Genomic DNA, 14651 nt, shown 5'->3' with positions numbered 1-14651 from the left:
TTGGTGTGCCTGGATGCTCTGCCGCAGGGCTGTGCTCAGTGCCGTGATGCAGAAAGGCAGTAAATCAGGCCTGTATCAGGAGCGCATGCCCAAACTGACAGGTAGCATTATGTAGGATTGGGTGGGACTGTGGGAGGGGAGAGGGAAGTCTTCTGTGGAGGAACTGAGCCGGATCACACTGAAGAGGCGAGTATAAGTAGAAGCTAAAGGCCTGCCTCAGTGGTGGCTTTGCTCTCACAACACACTAACATGCATTTACACTTAGACCGGTGTGTGTTTCCCACTGTCGCTCATTCTGCAGCATGCTTTTTTTTTTCCCATATACATGCACCTATCTCTCCCTCTTCTTCTCTCACACTCTCTCTCTCTCTCTCTCTCTCCCCTCCACATTGCTCTCTTAGATTGTTATAGAAAAGGATTAACGCAGGATGACTCACTGGGAATCGTGTGATCTGTTGTTTAAGGCATGTGAGCTCCTCATGGACCTAGATTTTTTACTCCGTCAAATGTAGCAAGCTGAAAGAGAGGAAACCGGCACCCCACAGGATCTCATTAGGTTTGTGTATAGTATGCATTCAGCCTGAAACTCGAATGTCAAGGCCTGAAACCTATCCCACATAGGAATGCAAACGCATGGTCCATTGTAATATGACTAATGCTTATTGATACTTACCTGGCAGGGCAGATACCATGATCAAGAAAGTGGTTCGCTCAGGGTAAGGCTCAGGCATTGCACTCTGGTTGTGCTGACCCCTGCGAATTCTCCAGATGTGGGAATCCCGACTGCATAATTTCCGGTAGTGGGGGACAGAGATTGTGCTCTCCCTTAAATATAATATAGGGCAGTGCTGGCTCAGAGGTTAGAGCACCGAGTTATTGATACAGGGTTGTGGGTTTGATACCCTGGTTAACCAAGCTGCCTCTATTGGGTTAATCATGTCAGTCACTGAACTTGTCCTTGCTCAAGGGCCCAACAGCATCAAACCTGGGTGTCAAACCCACAACCCTGTAATCAGTAACCCAGAGCTCTAGCAATCAAGCCACCACTGCCTCCTCAAGAAGTGATCAGCAGTTCTCCTGCCGAGGCTCTTCTTACAGGTTTTGCCTTCAACCCAAACCTAACCAGGCTGGCCAGTCTAGTCAAGGACTTTCTGAAGATAAGTATTAGATGGATAAATGATTGTTAAAGGTTAAGATAGATCTCACAGATTGTAGATGGATGTGTGCTTATTTAAGGTTTAGGTAGATCGCCTGGATCTTAAATGGACATATGCTTTCTTAATGGGTTGTTCATGGTTTAGGGAAGATCTCCTAGATCTTAGGTTGGTGCTTATTTAAGGTTGAGTGGATCTGACAGATGTTAGATGGACATGTGATTGTTTCAGGGTTAAGGTCTCTCAGATCTTAAATGGATGTTGATGATGTTTAAGATTTAAGATGAAGGTAGATCTCCTAGATCCAGATCTTAGATGGGTCTGTACTTATTTACATTTGTACATTAGATCTCCTGATTCTTGGATAGAAGTGTACTTATGTAAGGTTGGGTAGATCTAGGATGGATGTGTGTTTGTTTAAGGTTTAGGTAGATCTCTCAGATCTTAAATGGATGTGTATTGTCTTTAGGGTTGTTTATGGTTAAGGTAAATCTCCTAGTTCTTAGATTGGTGCTTATTTAAGGTTGAGTGGATCTCCTGAATCTTGGATAGACATATGCTTGCTTTTATATATATATATATATAATGTCTATGGACTGAAAATTAGATTAGACAGTGGAAATGCAAAGATCCATGCATGCAGAACGGCTGCAGCAGCTTGTATTATCGAGCTTAAGAAATTTGCCAGTTGATAATTATTTAAATGAGTAAAGCCCTGTTTAAAGCCCTGAAGGTAGACCTTCTGGATCTTAGAATGGACATGCTCTTGTTTAAGGTTGTTTAAGTCACTTCAGTCACTGCTGTGCAGTGTGTCCGCACACTTGTAGGAAGACGCCAAGCGTCCTGTTCTGTCACATGACCTCACAGACACCGACTGACCCGCATGGTGGTTTTCAGTGTTGTGTATTTGCAGCAGAAACATCAGTTTTATGCTGTTACTTTTGTTTCTGTGTGAAGGTCGATTACGAAAGCAGCTCGTACAGCCTCGGCCCTGATTCCGGTATTAATTCTAATACTCCAGCACATTCTCAGCTGTGTCAGTCTGAACAGTCGAAGCCATTCAGACCTCTACATGGGCCAGCGGAGATCAGCTCTAATCTACAAATACAAATGCGAGTGCTGTTAGCTGTGAGGCTCAATCACCAGGCTGTGACCTTACCCTGACCTCCCTCTGTCTACCTGTGGCTGTGTACATATGTATGAATGTATGTGTCTCTGTGTTTACATGCGCACGCATCGTGATGTGTGTGTTTTGTGTTATTGATGGGAGTGGAGGTGTCTGCAGTGTTTGTGTAAATGTGCTCTACCATTTGGCTGTGAGCAAAGTATGTCAGTATGCTCTGCCATATGTATCCCTGTGAAAGTTAGTGGATACACATGGCTGTACATGGTGCCATATGTTTTGTTTTTTCGTGGGGGTTTCTACTCTGTATGTGTCTATATGTACATGTGCATGTGTGTGTAGGTGGATCTCGTCCCACACACAGCTTTATAGCCTGCGGGGCTTTTTGCATGACTTCCACTGAATCCCGTTTTCCTGTCTTTTTCCACTGGAGATGGTGAGAGGTGCTGTTAGAGCAGGCTGCTGCTAACACATCATTAAACTGTAATGAATGCCATGGCTGACTGCTGGAAAGAGCTGCTGTGCATAAAGAGCCTCGGGTCCTTACAGCAGCCACTGTGCTTAGAGAGGGCCCAGCACAGCATAGAAAAGACAATGACTAAATCAGGGGGCTGTGTGTGTGTGTGTGTGCGTGTGTGTGTGTGTGTGTGTGTGTGTCTCCTCGTAAATGATGCATCATTTTGTCAGGCACTGTGTTTAAGTGTGTATACGGACACACCTGACCGTTAGACCTGGTATGATACATGGGGAAGTGTAGTGATACTGTGATACCTGTAAGGTGGCCATTTGGTTCACGTTACATTTATTGTTCCTCCTTACCTACATGGATGACGTCCTCATGTTTTGCACTGGAGCTATGAGGCTAATGAGTAGTGGAACCTCACACCCCACAAAATACCCCACTGGGAATGGGTTCTGTGAGTTATAACAATAGTGGAACCCTTTTTTGATGGTTGGATGGTTTTCCTTGTTTTTGAAGAACCCTTTAAACAAGCAACCATTTACTCATCACATGATTGAGTGTGTCACAGCGGCTCAGCAGGTAATGTGTGTGTGTGTGTATGGCACAGATCCAGGGGCCTGAGGTTTTGGGGTCGATCCTTACTCAGTAGGCTCTGTTTGTAAGGTGTTTGGGGTTTTGGGTTTTCTTTCAGGTACTCCGATGTCCTCCCACCTCCTAAAATACGTGGTAGGTGAATTGGCTATGCCCAATTCTGTTGGCTATGTTAAATGTGCCCCTTGTGAGTGACTAGGGGTCTGTGGTACCCTGGGGCTGACTGAGGGGAATGAGATTCCTGCCGGTTCCCTTATGTGATTCCATGTAGGTTCGTGACCCACCACGACCAAGGAACCAGGCTAAGGGAATCTACATTCATCTCATTGGCTTGACCTGCTCAAACATGGAATTGCTGTTGAGCATTTTCTGGTGGAGACTGTAGTCTCTGCTCCAGGCATCTTCAGATCTAAAAAAAGAGGTCTGGATCCAGTGCTGTTGTGCTGAAAACTCCTTCCTCCAACAGGGAGGATCTCCGACCTTCATGGACTTTCTAAGGATTTAGATGGATAGTCATTAGATGGATGTAGTTTAGGGTTAAGGCTGAGGCTTTGCAGGATGGTAGATCTCCAGAAGCAGCTTTACTGACCACCAGTGTACAGCTTTTGTGATGGACAGTCTGATTAAAATCTTGCCACGTTTGATATTCATCCCTCAAAAGCTCCTCTCTGGCTAGCTGCGCAATTTGCGAAAATACTTGCTAGAACCCAGCGAGTTCTGGGCAGCATTCCAAATCAGATATGTGTTGGAGTCATTTCTGAAGTGTGGCGTTTTCATTTATCTGCTTTAATAAAAGTGTGTGGACTTATTTGAACCCAACTCTGTGCTCAGCGTGGTCGAACAGTCCTGGAACAGGCCTATGGATGCTGTAGAACATACTTTCTCCTTCTCCTCTACCGATCCCTGTTTCAAGGTCATGTCCTCTTCTGGTGTGCTGCTGCTGTAACAGAAGAGGCGGACAGTAATCGGAGCAGTTTGAGGACCCCCAGAGCACTGATGGGCAAGAGTCAGAGATAGCCATGTGTTGATGGGTTCTTCTCCCGTTTCTCTCTGATACCTTCTTCAGTCCTCTCTTGAGCCTGCTCAGAGCTAGGGGAGGGTCCTGTTACTGCGTCATGTACTGTAGGGAGGCGTTGTGTTCCTGTGTGTTTGGGTTTCTGTTGGGAGGGGGGCAGGGGGTGAGAGATGATGGAGAGAAAGTGGTTAGTGGAAGTGTTGGTTAGGGGCCAGAACCAGAGTGGGCCAGTTTATATAATAGCTAATTTAAGCTGATCTGTGCTGTAATTCTATGAGGCACATAATGTGAGCCAAGTACAAGGGCAATGTACTGTATGTACCGTTTATTTATTAATTTATTCATTTATTTATTCTGGCTACAAAATAAGGAATTTTATCCATGCTAGCCCATATAATATCTGCAATTTTTAAATAATGCTACAGACAGAAATTTTTAACATTTATAACATTTCACAGAACTGCAGGGACCATTTGTCCCTGTAGCAGTTAGTCGGTCATCTCCACAACCTACTGGAACAGTCCACTGTACTAACAAGCAACATGGGATGTTCCAGTAAGTTTGGCATCTTTATATTTTTGGTAGCTTTCTTTCTTTCTTTCTTTTTTTGGGCTGGTTTATGTCGCCATCATGGCTGTAGCATAAAGTATCTATAACACTGTAACCCCATTGTTCTTAATAATTATATTTTGTCATTATTATGAAGTATCGCTGTCCTCTCTGTGTCCAGTCGGCGCAGTAAACACCGCACATCATGTGGTTAGCTAGCTGAAGACCTTGTAAAAGGGACAGGTAGGGTTAGCTATTAGCCTAGCACCCATTCGCTTTAGTGGCATCCCTGCACTTCCCCTTCAGTGTTGCTTCTTCTGACTCGAACTTACTGTCAATCAAAACATTGTCCATGCCTGCAGTGTTTCTATTGTTTTGGAATGTTTACTTCATATACTTGCCATTTCTAACTGCAAACAGTCATGCGTTCATCCCTTCCCTGCTGTTCTGTGTTTTATGATGAATCAGAAACGTTGAGCTGAAGCTAGAGCGGAGAAGCACAATAAGACTCCAGTTTCAGCTTTGTGTCAAACACCTACCAGGAAGATGCTAGGACTCATATTAAAGTAAATTATTAATGCTATGAGAAGCTATTTAATTGCAGTATGAGCTTTGTGTATATTTTCTATAAAATGTTAATAAGCTAATAATAATCCACCCAAAATCAGCAATCAGCCAGTCTGACTAATAATAAATTAAAAATGGCCTTAAAAATGCATGATCTGTGCCTGACCTACAGGACCTGGTGTAGGATGAGGGTCTGTATGTGTGAGCGAGGAAAAAGGCCAAGTTCTGACATGGACACTCCCAGACCTGCAAGCGCTGCTCCATTTATAAGCAGAATCAATTTCTGACTTGGCAGAGTTGTAGAGTGACCCCTGTCATATTTCTTGCGTCCTGTAACGGCACCTGAGCTGATTACAGGAGAAAACAACACCCTGCAGTCTGGCGCTCTGTTGCAGGTGATCCGTTCCAGAAATGTAAAAGAGCTCCCTTGATGAAAGGCAGAAAAGATTTGAAGAGACGTGTAAATATCTGTTATTCTCCCACTCACTTTCTCCCTCGTGTAGGGGACCTCATGGAGCCCCCTCTGTTTGAGATATCAACACCGTTCCAAATCTGTGCATAATTCTCTACTCTCGCAACACCTTTGTGGCCAGGCAGGATACCATAGCAGCCACAGCGTTCTAGCTACCACCTAGGATACCAGAGCAAATAAATAGCAATCACTTTGGATAGCATAACGACTACCTAGCAACACCATAGCAACCACCTGGGAATTGTGTTGAGTCACTCTACATTTCCTGAAGTAAATGCACTTTTCTACTGCTTTTACAATGCAACAATATTATTTATTATAAATGTATTTATTTATTATCCATGAATAAATTATTTTTAAATTATTACTTAAACAGAAACGTGGCCTAATGGTTAGAGAAGTGGGCTTGAGACCGGAAGGTCACCGGTTCGAATCCTACCGGCAGGTACAAATTAGGGGTGGGGGGAGTAAAGGCTGTCTCCTCCCTCAATCCATGGCTGAGGTGCCCTTGAGCAAGACACTTAACCCCCAACTGCTGGGCACTGCCCACACACACTGTGTTTCACTAGGACACATTACATCGTACAGCGACAAATCCCTTACCTTTTAATTGACATCAGAACTTGTGCACTTCAGTCCAAACATCTGAAGTCTGGGGGTCTGGAGTCTAAAGGCTCAACTCCACTGTTGATGATTATGGTCTGAAGGCCTTGGATTCACAAATCAGACCAAAGATGTACAGTGGGGAGAACAAGTATTTGATACACTGCTGATTTTTCAGGTTTTCCCACTTGCAAAGCATGTAGAAGACTGTAATTTTTATCATAGGTACTCTTCAACTGTGAGTGATGGAATCTAAAACAAAAATCCAGAAAAATACATTGTATGATTTTTAAATAATTAATTTCCATTTTATTGTGGGAAATAAGTATTTGATACACCAGAAAAAGAAACTTAATATTTGGTACAGAAACCTTTGTTTGCAATTACAGAGATGAGACGTTTCCTGTAGTTCTTGACAAGGTTTGCACACACTGCAGCAGGGATTTTGGCCCACTCCTCCATACAGATCTCCTCCAGAGCCTTCAGGTTTCGTGGCTGTCGCTGGGCCACACGGACTTTAAGCTCCCTCCAAAGATTTTCTATTGGATTCAGGTCTGGAGACTGGCTAGGCCACTCCAGGACCTTAAGATGTTTCCTACGGAGCCACTCTTTAGTTGCCCTGGCTGTGTTTTGGGTCGTCATCATGCTGGAAGACCCAGCCACGACCCATCTTCAGTGCTCTTACTGAGGGAAGGAGGTTGTTGGCCAAAATCTCACGATACATGGCCCCATCCATCCTTCCCACAATACAGTGCAGTCGTCCTGTCCCCTTTGCAGAAAAGCATCCCCAAAGAATGATGTTTCCACCGCCATGCTTCACGGTTGGGATGGTGTTCTTGGGGTTGTACTCATCATTCTTCTTCCTCCAAACATGACGAGTGGAGTTTAAACCAAAAAGTTCTATTTTTGTCTCATCAGACCACATGACCTTCTCCCATTCCTCCTCTGGATCATTCAGATGGTCATTTGCAAACTTCAGACGGGCTTTGACATGCGTTGGCTTGAGGAAGGGCACCTTGCGTGCACTGCAGGATTTTAATCCTTGACGGCGTAGAGTGTTACTGATTGTTTTCTTTGAGACTGTGGTCCCAGCTCTATTCAGGTCATTGACCAGGTCCTGCCATGTAATTCTGGGCTCATTCCTCACCTTCCTCAAGATCATTGATGCTCCACGAGGTGAGATCTTGCATGGCGCCCCAGACCGAGGGAGATTATCCGTTATTTTGCATTTCTTCCATTTTCTAATAATTGCACCAACAGTTGTTGCCTTCTCACCAAGCTGCTTGCCTATTGTCCTGTAGCCCATCCCAGCCTTGTGCAGGTCTACAATTTTATCCCTGATGTCCTTACAAAGCTCTCTGGTCTTGGGCATTGTGGAGATGCTGGAGTCTGACTGATTGAGTGTGTGGACAGGTGTCTTTTATACAGGTAACGAGTTCAAACAGGTGCAGTTAATACAGGTAATGAGTGGAGAACAGGAGGGCTTCTTAAAGAAGAAGTAACATGTCTGTGAGAGCCAAAATTCTTACTGGTTGATAGATGATCAAATACTTATTTCCCACAATAAAATGGAAATTAATTATTTAAAAATCATACAATGTATTTTTCTGGATTTCTGTTTTAGATTCCATCACTCACAGTTGAAGAGTACCTATGATAAAAATTACAGTCTTCTACATGCTTTGCAAGTGGGAAAACCTGAAAAATCAGCAGTGTATCAAATACTTGTTCTCCCCACTGTAGATGCGTTGGACACTGGGCATGTCCATTTTGCTGTCACACCTGATTCTCCATGATTATTGGTTCTCCTTAATGATGGGAGGTGTTTGGAATGACCACAATTACCGGCCTGCATGACTATGCTGCGCTACACCAGTAAGAGTACCTGGGCAAGACTCCTAACACATACATACACTGACCCACCTCTGAAATGCTCAGGATAAGAGCGGCGGTTGAATGCGGTAAATTTCTTATAATGTGTCTGAAACACTGGGATGATTTCCCAGTTGTTCCAGTTACACCAATCATCGAATGATTTTTACATTTCACTTGAGCTCAAACATGACCTTTTTTTTCAAACATGACATATTTCACACATTACACATAAAGACAGTCTCTGTACCTTGACAGAGGTCTTTAATAGTCATGCTTTTGATGTCCACAGTCGGCGGTCAGATAAGTTATGAGCAGTACTTTCCGAATGCTTTAAGACCTGGGAGAGGTCTAAGCCTTCCTGGAGAGGTCAAGGCGACTTCTCCCGTTTTTCCAATAACGGATTAAAGCCTAGCAGGAGAATTGAGGCCTAGGTCTCCCCATGCTATCCAGACCCCACAATGCTTTGTTTCCTGCGCTCACTTTCTAGAGGAACAACTTCTGCGGTCTGTTTAGAGCTCTTGAAAATTTCAGCAGGGGGCAAAGTGCTCGTTTTAATTGACTGGAGCTCCTTGATTTCCTAGACGCCAGACACCCTCCCCTCAACGTCTGTCGTGCCATAATTTCCCTCTCCCTCGCCGCCGTGCCATTAGCGTGCAGTGCAGGCTTTCATTAATGGCTAATATTGCATAATGCCAGGCTTGAGCGGCGGCTGATCGGGGAAAGCCCCGCGGCGAAATCTGACACCCGCGATGAAGAGATTGAGGAATCGTGCCGTCCAAGCCTGCGGATTCGCTCCAAATCCATGCTTTATGCTTTCACACTATTTCTTTTTTTTCCCTCCTTTTTTTCCCCTTCATGGCTGCCAGAGTGCCGTTGCCACAGTAACCCATACCTGTGAAGCGTTCGAGCTGGAGAACTGCTTCTCTTCCCTGGTGGTAAATGTTAAGTATCTGATTAAAAATAGGCTCACCTTAGAGAGATGATTGGGAGGGGAGGGGGGAGCCAGGCCCATTCCCCGAATTATGCACCATGAGGGTCCTCCTGTGCTTTACAACCAGGGATTGCATTAAAAGCAGTGCTTTCCTCACCCTGGCTGTGAGTCGTGCACACTGTCAGAACACCCGATAGCCATCCCGCCTGCATTTGCATGCAGATAAAGCCTTTCAATCAGCCGGTATTATTTAGCATCTGGATGCATGTATTCCTCAACCCTCCCTGTTCAGCACAGTGCACTGACCGCCATGCATATAAAAAGCCTATTCCCTCCGTGCTGCCGAGTAACAGAGCGCACAAACCGAGAATGGAGCATTTCTGTTTTATTGTAGTGGGTTTTTTAAAGCAGCGGTGGTGTCTCTTTTAACCTGGCTCCCAAATCTCTGCAGCACCCCTCCTCCATCCTGTCTCCTCTGCGAGATTTAGAAGGCTCTCGGCTGGGTTCTCCGCCGCTGTGCCAGCTCAAAGGGCACGGGGAGAATTTCTTTAAGGTTACAGAAATTTTTCTCCCTTTTTTTTCTGTCAGGGGAAGAAAGCGTGAGGTGAGTGCTCAGAGCAGCGCCCGTCACGACTTTGTCTTCTTCTTATCCTTGTTCTTCAACTTTCTGTCTGGGGCCCATTTTTAACGTTCTCCTCTGGAACCTTTCCCTGTGTCTTTTGCTCCTCTGCTAACTGTAAACATTGTATTCTGGTCACATTCACCCACAGCACACAGATCCACATGTCTGAAGACCTCTCTGCAGCGAGTAATACATATGTGTGTGTGTGTGTGTGTGTGTGTGTGTGTGTGTGTGTGTGTGTGTGTGTGTGTGTCATAACCAGCATGTAGGTACAGAACTAAAAAATAAAATCTGGTTTAAAAAATAAATAAATAAATAAAGCTGTAACACTTTTTGTGATCTTGTTCTTTTCTTGTGTGTGTGTGTGTGTGTGTGTGTGTGTGTGTGTGTGTGTGTCGGGGGGGATCTGCAGTGTGACACAGGGTGTCTGCTGCAGCCGCAACAATTAACATGAGAGTGCGCCTGCTGCATACTGATTGGCTAACAGAGCCGCCACCTCTCTCCTCTGGCTCCTCCCCCTCCACTAGTGGAGAAGCGCGGTCAGCGTGAGCAGAGCCATGCCCACCTCAGAGGAGCCCAACTGGGCCTTGAGCGTGCCTGCGAGTTGGAGTGAGACTCTGCTGCCCTCTAGTGGAGCCACGCTGAGAGATTTACACACGCTCCTATCCTCCCGTTGAGTCCGTTCATTCATACCCTCACACCTGCGTTTACACTACTCTGTGCTCGAGAAGTGGCAGGTAGCTGTAAACACAACAGCGGGTGTGTGTCTGGAAACAGGGTAGTTCCCCTGTTCTCAGATGTGGACAGGTGTTAGATAGGTACAGTTAAAGGGGGGGCCTGAAGTATATTTTTTTATATTCATGATTGTTTTTTTCTGATAAATTTAATGGTTGGGATGTAAACAAATACAAAGAGTGGAGGTGAAATGTTTGGTTCAAGAGAAACGTACCAGCTCAGATTTCTTTACAGTGGTGGTGATGGGAACATGGAACAAGGGCAATACAATAAATATGACACTCTTCTCCAGAGTGACTTACAAAAGTGCTTCACTAAGATCCCCTAAGTTCAGACACTACTAAACACAAGTCAGTATGGAGATCCTAGTACTCTACTATTCACCCAGGTACTCTCGGAAGAGGTGGGTCTTCAGTCTGCGTTTGAAGACAGCGAACGACTTTGACACACAGGGGAAGCTCGTTCCACTACTTCGGTGCAGGACTGAGAAAAGTCTGGACACTCGTCTTTCGTGGATCTTGAGGGATGGCGGGTCGAGCAGAGCCGTACTTGAAGCTGGAAGGGCTCTTGGTGTGGATCGGCTTTTGACCATTGCCATCAAGTACGGAGGGGCTGGCTGGTCCAGTCTTTGCTTTGTAGACCAGCATCAGGGGTTTGAATCTGATGCGGGGAGCAGCTACAGGAAGCCAGTGGAGTGACATGGCTGAACCTAGAAACGTTGAAGACGAGCTTTGCTGCTGCATTTTGGATAAGTTGCAGGGACCTGACCCTTTAGATATATGGTTCCCATCACCACCACTGTGAACAATTTAGACTTCCTCCAAAACAAAGCACTTTACACCAAACCTATTTATTACTTACTAGTTACTTTTACATCTTAATTACTTACTTAATTTTTTTATATAATGAGTGAAATTCCTCTTTGACCCTCTAGAGTCTAAAAGCATTTTGTTAAATTTGCTTTTAAAGGTGTGTTCAAAACACCTCATGTGACCTAGAGCACTGTGTGATTAGATACGCTGACTCTAACCCTAAGTCTGATTTTAGAAATTCTTGATATTTTCTGTGAAAACACGAATTGTTTGGGTGCCTGACTTGGGTTTACCAGAGTCTTCGATTCACAAAAGCAGAAGAACGTATGAAGAATAGTTTATAAACACGGGACCAGAGGTGTCTGAGGGTCCGGTCCGTTGGTCAGTTTTACACACAACCTAGACGGACGCACAAATCCATCAATTACAGATGAGAGGCAGGTGAAGGTCGCAGAAATCCACCAGTTAGGCAGACTAGGCAGAGATGAGCATGTGAACTTATCTTCACAGCCTTCTAACTCTGATGGGATGGGAGTCACGTATGATCTGGGAATCAGATGCAATGGAAAGGGCGGGCCCTACAGATTCAGGACATGGTTGGACCATATTTCTGCGCTGTATTATCACAAAGGTATTAATAGAAACATGGAGAAACGCCATTTGTGACGCACCGGCGCGTTCGTAGACTCCAGTGGGTTAAAGTAACACTACTAAGCTTAAAAATCTGTCTTTTCAGCATACACTAGTTTAGCCCCACCCATTCTAGCTGAAGTTACAAGTAGTGTTTCATCCTCTACTGCTTTTTATAAGGCATGGTACTAGGCAGCCAAGGTCCGCATAGGTCATTTGCATAGTAACAGAAATGGCTTGTTTAGTGCTAAGGGGTAAACAGAGGCTGAACGCAGGAAGGGGGGTCAAGTGTTAGAATCTGACCAAATTGTAATTGCTGGACGATGCTGGGTCAGAGCATCTCGAAAGCAGCAGGTCCGGTGGGGTGTTTCCAGTATGCAGTGGTCCAAGAAGGGGAAACCAGTGAACCGGTGCCCAAGGCTCATTGATGCATGTGAGGAGCAAAGGCTAGCCCATCTAGAGAGGACTTAAAGGATCTTCTGCTAATGTATTGGTGCTTGATACCACAGGACACCTTCCGAGGTCTCGTGGAGGCCATGCCTTGACTGATCAGGGCTGTTTTGGTGGCATAAGGGGGACCTACACAGTATAAGGCAGGTGGTTTTAATGTTATGGCTAATGATCAGTATAAGGCATTGAATAAGCTAATGTTTAAACATGTCATGCTTTTTGATGTGGAGCACCTCACAGACTACAGACAAGTGTCAGGTCATGGAAATGCCCACAAGGGCCGACAGTGACACTGTGCATTACTGACACTGTGTGCACTTGGCTGTTCAGAACAGTAAAGGTATTTTCTCACTGCAGTTTGGAAACCGTACACTGTTCAAATAGGAGGAAATGTGCTTGAGTGGCTGCCTATTTAATAAGGGAGCCCAAGTATAGCCTTCGTGTGGGAAGCGCTGCGGGTTTGACCGCTCTGAAAAATCCTGCGACAGATAGAGAGAAGAGAAACCGAGGAGGAGAGAGAGAGAGAGGCAGGGAAGGGAAAGACTCTAGGTGAGAACAAGAGAGGCAGATTTGGTGGGGAGAAGACGGTGTGAGTGTGAGTCACATCCGCACCCCCCCCCCCCCTCTCTCTCTCTCTCTGTCTCTCTCTCTCTCTCTCTCTCGCTTTCTCTCTTTGTGTGTCGTGTCTCCTTCGTTAGGAAAATTCCAGCCCTGGCTCGTGGCACCCACCGGCAACCTCCCCAGTTTCAGGCTTTTCCTGCTTTGACGTGGGCCCAGCTGCTGTGCTGTCTTCACAATGCTGCACTAAACATCTGTCTCGGTGCCAGCTAGGAGAGAGAATATAGATGCTGCATCGCTCTCTGAGGAGTAGCGGCTGCGCTCTTGAAACTGTCTGGAATCTGCAGGCGTACTTTAACTATGCAGGTTATGACCTCAAAAAATGCTGAGGTTGCTAAACAATGAATGAAAGTTAGTGTCAGAGTCCGGTCAGCAAGAACTTTTTTGTAGAGCCTTATGCTGAGTGCCCCCTCTGGTGTCATTTACTGCGACTGTGTGGTGCGCTAGATCCAAAATGACTGGAAAATAAGTAAGAAAATCAGTAAGATAAAAAAAAAGAAATCCACAAAATGAAATATATATATATATATATATATATATATATATATATATATATATATATATATATATATATATATATATATATATATATATATATATATGAACAAACGCCACGGGTGGACAGTTTCACCTAAAATGAACTTTAAAATATAATTTTGTTTACATTTACAGTTTAAACACTTCATTATTTTGCGTGACTGGGTGGTTGGGTTGAGCTGGACGGCCCCTGTGCAACAAGAAAAAGCAACAAATAAACAATATAAAAGGTTTTTTTTTTGTTCCTGGCTGCTCCAAAGGCTCAAATTAGGTTATTAACATTTTGCAACTTCATCTAAAGCAACAGTGTGCTATTTATATAGATTATATATATACTAAACAAGTTAGTGTGACAGGGTGGTAAATCAAACTGAGGAATGCACAAATTTTATATAATAGTGTAAAAATCTAATGTCAACAGACACACACATAATCCTAAAACTAATGCAGATGTGATTTACTATATGGACAAAAGTATTGGGACACCTTGACATTTTGTTTCCTTTAAAATCAAGAGTATTATAAAGAGTTTATCCTGCTTTTGTTGGAGTAACTGTCTCTACTGTCCAGAGAAGATGGCTTTCTACTAGATTTTGGAGCATTGCTGTGAGGATTTGATTGCATTCAGCAACAAGAGTGTTAGTGAAGTCAGGATGTTTTGGATGATCACCACCCCACCTCATCCCCCTAACAGGGACTAGACAAGCCATATGTGCGTGCATTTGCAAATCTGTGTGAGCGAATGCTGAATGCATTCTTTAGAAGGGGCGTCCATAATCATATACTGCATTTGTAATGGAAAAGTAATGTTTGTCACTACAGACGTGAAAATGGCCATGTGCTAATGGCAAATCATTAAAAATAGTGTTACTTCATAAGAATTTGTATATATTTTTATTATTAA

At 44.4% G+C, this 14651-nt stretch overlaps 1 protein-coding gene and 1 non-coding gene across 2 annotated transcripts in view; both read left to right on the top strand.

The window, feature by feature from the left end:
* lyrm4 (LYR motif containing 4) overlaps positions 1-14651 on the top strand; it is a 73028-nt gene that overhangs the window by 49355 nt on the left and 9022 nt on the right. The window lies entirely within an intron of this gene.
* LOC140556673 (U1 spliceosomal RNA) lies at positions 666-829 on the top strand. Its single transcript, XR_011979754.1, has one exon. It is a non-coding gene; the product is annotated as a U1 spliceosomal RNA (small nuclear RNA).

The sequence above is a fragment of the Salminus brasiliensis genome, chromosome 5 (assembly GCF_030463535.1).
Source record: "Salminus brasiliensis chromosome 5, fSalBra1.hap2, whole genome shotgun sequence".
Classification (NCBI taxonomy): Eukaryota; Metazoa; Chordata; class Actinopteri; order Characiformes; family Bryconidae; genus Salminus; species Salminus brasiliensis.
Note: the sequence above shows the minus strand (reverse complement) of the source record. Positions and strands in the feature narration are given on the sequence as shown.